This window comes from Peromyscus leucopus, chromosome 3 (genome assembly GCF_004664715.2).
Source record: "Peromyscus leucopus breed LL Stock chromosome 3, UCI_PerLeu_2.1, whole genome shotgun sequence".
NCBI lineage: Eukaryota > Metazoa > Chordata > Mammalia > Rodentia > Cricetidae > Peromyscus > Peromyscus leucopus.
The window spans coordinates 34425049-34430871 of NC_051065.1; the positions used below are offsets into that span (position 1 = coordinate 34425049).

The 5823-nt window shown below is 38.4% G+C and overlaps 1 non-coding gene across 1 annotated transcript; it reads left to right on the forward strand.

Annotated features, from left to right (window-relative positions):
* Window positions 1-1909: 1909 nt before the first annotated feature.
* Window positions 1910-2016, forward strand: LOC114688382. Its single transcript, XR_003733778.1, has one exon. It is a non-coding gene; the product is annotated as a U6 spliceosomal RNA (small nuclear RNA).
* The last annotated feature ends 3807 nt before the right edge of the window (window positions 2017-5823 follow it).

The following is a 5823-nucleotide window of genomic DNA, read 5'->3' on the forward strand; positions in this document are numbered from 1 at the left end:
TGCAAGGCATGACTTTTGCCCCTGAAGAGCAAGCCAAGTAAAACAAATGAGACAAAGGTCCTGAAAAGCAGAAGCTTTCTTCAAGGGAGATTTTCTTTTCTTTTTGTATTTCTAATTAGATCACCTGTAATTGAGAAGATTTTTTTTTTATTAGAGGTATATGAACTTTTCCATAGGTGTTAAACCTGGACACGACTACTTGAATCATATTAACAGGACAGATAAGAATACTTAATAATGTAACCATATCAAACCCACTGTAACAGTCTAAATAAATTTACTGGGGCATTTGGATTCACTCTGATGGTCATGCAAAGCCATTGCTCGCAGCCCTGTAGTCAGGTAGCTGAGAGAATAGTGGATGCCTGGTCGGCATGATTTGTGAAACTGCTGCTGGTGAAATCATGCTTTTGATAAACTTTTATGTGGATTTTTTATGAAAACAGAAATGCAGCAAGCCTGCAGGGTAAAAGGGTCAGTCATTGAAACCCACCCTGACTCTGAAACCAGAGCCAGTGAAAGAAACACTTTGGCCCTGAAACAGAATCAAAGAAACATACCCTGACTCTGAAGCCAGAGCCAATGAAAGAAACACACCCTGTTCCTGAAACTAGAGCCAAACAGCTAAAAAGGGCCAGTGAGAGAAACATACTTTGGCCCTGAAACCAGAGCCAAATCTGCCATGGCACCAACTGAACATGAAATCAACCAATCCCTGAGCACAAAATCTAGTCAATCTAAGCCTATCCAAGCATAAGGGAATCAAAATCTGACCAATTCCCTCCCTGAAAATCTCCATGGAAAACTCTGCCCCCAAGAAGCCCTATAATAGGCCCCTCTGTCTGTTCATTTGGGGCTGTCCTCCTCCACCCTGGCAGAGTAGCCACTCTCCTAAAATCCTTCTTTCCAAATAAGTTTCTTTCTTGAAAGAATTTTGGGTGAAGATCTTTTTTCACGAGTGGGGAGAAGAATCCCTGCTGGGAAAATACCTGCTATGGGAGCAGAGCAGAAGCAACAGACACCTCTGCTGCGAAAGTCTCTTAAGGGTAGCAGAAGCAGAAGTAGCAACTTGTTGCCAGAGCTGGAGCAGATTGCTACATTTCTGCAGGGGTTTCCCCTTAGCAGAGTAAAGCAGAAGTAACATCTTGGGCCAGGGAAGAAATAGATAAAGGTGGAGCAGAGCTCTGCTGTAATGGCTAGCTCTCAGAGAGCAGCAGGATTGCCACATCCTGCAGGAGACCATCCCCCACTGGACCCCAGCTTCAGGTATAGCCTGACTTCCGGACAAGTCAGGATACCTTTATCCTCACAGCTGTAGGTATCTAGGATACTCACTTCACAGCTGCAAGTATAGTGTGACTTCCCGACATTTATTCAACAAAAATGAGGTCACCTAAGTTCATAAATGAAACACTAATACAACTTAAATCTGATTATGACCCTCACACACTGAGGGAGCATTGAAGTGGGAGACTTCAATGCTGTGGGGTATCTTTCTGTATTCTGTGAATATGTGCTGCTATGATTGGCTGGTAAATAAAGGTGTTTTGCCAATGCCAAGGCAGAATAATCTTAGGTGGTACATTCAAACTGAAGAGAGAGGAAGAAAAGGGTGAGGGAAAATGCTACAAACAGCCACCAGAAAGAGCAAGATGTGAAAGTACCAGTAAGCCACAGAACCATGTGGCAAGACAAAGAAAAATAGAAATGGATTGAATTAAGTTATAAGAGTTAATTAATAATGTGCCAGAGTCATAGGCCATACAGTTTATAGTTAATATTAAGCCTCTGGGTGATTACTTTATGAGCAGCTGCAGGACCACAAGGCTAGGTGGGACCAGAGAAACTTCCATCTATATTTGGTGCCCAATGTGGGGCACGAATTTCAACCCAAAATCTGAGAAAGCTAGTGCTCGCTTTGGCAGCACATATACTAAAATTGGAATGATACAGAGAAGATTAGCCTGCCCCCTGCTCAAGGATGACACGCAAATTCGTGAAGCGTTCCATATTTTTCTTCCTGCCCCTTTGGGGCTGAAAAAAAAAAAAGATTCTAAAACAGAGCTATAGACCCACCATTGGAGACTGCAACTGTTCCCTAAGGCAGAGCCTGGCAGTGCCAAGTGAACCAAGAGGTGAGTTTTGTCCTCATAGCCAAACATCCTAGCCTGTAGGCTTTAGGTCGTGGACTCAATGGTGCACCCCTACACCACCACCCATTGAGGTCCCAGTTTCAGGCCAGCAGGCAGGTCTCCTACAAACAGGTTGGGCTACCACCATCCCCCAAGAGATCCTGGAACCCACAAATGCCACCTCTCCAAAACCCCACCCACCCTTGAGACTGGAACTGCCCCCTGAGACAGCCTGCCAGAGCCTATTGGACTAAGAGCTGCTCCCTGAGACAGAGTCCATCAGCACCAATTGGACCAAGAGCCCTAATTAGACAAGGAGCTTCCATTGGACCATGAGTATCAATTTGACCAAGAGAGGCTCCCTCAGACACAGACACTACTTGAACGGAGTAGAGAAAGAGATGTGTAGATGCCAGGGCAAAAATATAGTCAACGTCATAAAGACCAATATGGTATCATCAAAACCTAGTGGTTCTACAACAGCAAGACCAAAACATCCCAAATGCAAAAGAAGCAGAAGAAATTGGCCTTAAAAATGACTTTAAGAAGAAAATAGAGGTCTTTAAAGAAAAAATGAAAATTTCCTTCAAGAAATCAAAGAAAAGACAAAGAAAAAATTGAAAGAAATCAATAAAGAAATTGAAGAAAAGACAAACAAAAAATTGGAAGAAATCAATAAATCCCTTAAAGAAAGACAAGAAAAAGCAATTAAACAGGTGAAGGAAACAGTCCAAAATTTGAAAACTGAAATAGAGGTAATAAAGAATACACAAACTGAGGGAATGCTGGAAATGGAAAATCTGAGTAAATGAACAGGTACTACAGATGCAAGCATAACTAACAGAATGCAAGAGATGGAACAGAGAATCTCTGACATTGAAGATACAATAGAGGAAATAGATTCATCAGTCAAAGACAACACTAAAGCCTAAAAAGTCATAACAGAAAACATCCAGGAAATTTGGGACACCATGAAAAGACCAAACTTAAGAATAACAGGGATAGAAGAATTAAAAGAATACCAACTCAAAGGCACAGAGAATATATTCAACAAAATCATAGAAGAAAACTTTCCCAGTCTAAAAACGGAAATTCCTATGAAGGTACAGAAGCTTACAGAACACCAAATAGACTAGATCCAAAAATTCTTGCCACATAATAATCAAACCACCAAACATACAGAATAAAGAAAAATATTAAGAGCTGCAAAGGAAAAAGGTCAAGTAACATATAAAGGCAGACCCATCAGAACAACACCTGAGTTCTCAATGGAGACTCTGAAAGCCAGAAGGTCCTGGACAGACATGATGCAGACACTAAGAGACTAAGGATGCCAAACCAGACTATTATATCCAGCAAAACTGTCAATCGCCATAGACATAGTAAACAAAACATTCCATGATAAAACCAGATTTAAAAAATACCTATTCACCAGACCTACAGAAAGCACTAGAAGGAAAAATCCAAACTAAAAGGAAGTTACATACACCCATGAAAACAAAGGCAATAGATAATCCCATACCAACAAATAACAAAGAAGAGAAACACACAACACTACCAACAAAAAATAACAGGAATTAACAATCACTGGTCATTAATATCCATTAATATCAATGGTCTCAATTCACCTATAAAAAGACACAGGCAGACAGAGTGGATATGAAAACAGAATCTATCCTTCTGCTGCATACAAGAAACACACTTCAACTTCAAAGACAGCCACTACCTCAGAGTAAAAGGCTGGAAAATGACTATGCAATCAAATGGACTTAAGAAGCAAGCTTGTGTAACTATTTTAATATCTAATAGAATAGAGTTCAAACTAAAATCAATTGAATGATATTGGGAAGGACATTACATACTTATCACAGGGAAAAACCACCAAGATGAAGTCTCAGTTATGACCATTGCCCAAATACAAGACCCCCAGATATGTTAAAAAAAAAAAAAAAAACTACTTAAGCTTAAATCACACATCAAAACCCACACACTAGTAGTGGGAGATTTCTACACCCCACTCTCATCACTGGATAGATCTACCAGACTGAAACTTAACAGTGAAATAAAGGACCTAGCAGAAGTTATGACTCAAATGGACTTAGTAGATATCTATAAAACATTCCACCCGAACACAAAAGAATATACCTTGTTCTAAGCATCCAATGGAACCTTCTCTAAAATTGACCACATGATAGTTCACAAAGCAAATCTCAACAGATATATAAAAAAAACAAGCAAACAAAACCTGAAATAATCTATATTTTATCAGACCATCATGGCTTAAAGTTACATTTCAACAACAAAAATTACATAAAGCCTACAACATCATGGAAACTGAATAAATGCTGAGATGAATCACCAATGCGTCAAAAAAAAAGATAAAGAAATTAAGGATTTCCTAGAATTCAATGAAAATGAAAGTACAACATACCCAAACTCATGGGACACTGTGAAAGCATTGCTAAGAGGAAAATTCATAGCATTAAATGCCCACATAAAGAAGATGGTGAAATCTCACACTAGTGACTTCAGAGCATACCTGAAAGCTCTAGAACAAAAAGAGGCAAACTTACCAAGGAGGAGTAGATGCCAGTAAATACTCAAATGGAGGGCTAAAATTAATGAAATAGAAATAAAGTGAACAATACAAAGAATCAATGAAACAAAGAATTGGTTCTTTGAGAAAATCAACAAGATATATAAGCCTTTATCCAAATTAACCAAAAGGTAGAGAGAGAGCATCCAAATTAACAAAATCAGAAATGAAAGGGGAGACAAAACAACAGACTATGAGGAAATCCAGAATATCATCAGGTCATAGTTCAAAAACCTATACTCCAAAAAAAAAAAAAAAAAAAAAAATTGAAAAATCTGGAAGAAATGGATAATTTTCTAGATAGGTACCCTATACCAAAGTAAATCAAGACCAGATAAACTATTTAAATAAATGAAGACCTCCTAAGGAAAAAGAAAGAGTCGTTAAAAAGTTTCCAAAACCAAAAAAAAAAAAAAAAAAAAAAAAAAAAAAAAAGCCCATGATCAGCTAGTGTCAGTGTAGAATTCTACCAGATTTTCAAAGAATACTCCTCAAAGTGTTTCACACAATGGAAACAGAAGGAACATTACCAAACTCTTTTTATGAGGCTACAGTTATTCTCATACTCAAACCACACAAATTCAACAAAGCAAGAGATTTACAGACCAATCTCCCTCATGAACATTGATGCAAAAATACTCAATAAAATACTGCTGACCGAATCCAGGAACACATCAAAAAAATTATCCACCATGACCAAGTAGGCTTCATCCCAGAAATGCAAGGATGGTTCAACATATGAAAATCTGTCGATGTAATACACCATATAAACAAACTGAAAGAAAAAAAAAAAAAACACATGATCATCTCATTAGGTGCTGAAAAAACCTTTGACAAAATCCAATACCCCTTCATGATAAAGGTCCTAGAGAGATCAGGAATACAAGAAACATACCTAAACATAATAAAGGCAATTTACAGCAAGCCAACAGCCAACACCAATTTAAATGGAGAGAAACTCAAAGTGATTCCCCTAAAATCAGGAACAAGACAAGGCTGTCCACTCTCCCCATTCTTATTCAATATAGTATTTGAAGTTCTAACGAGCAATAAGACAACAAAAGGGTATCAAGGTGATACAAATTGGAAAGGAAG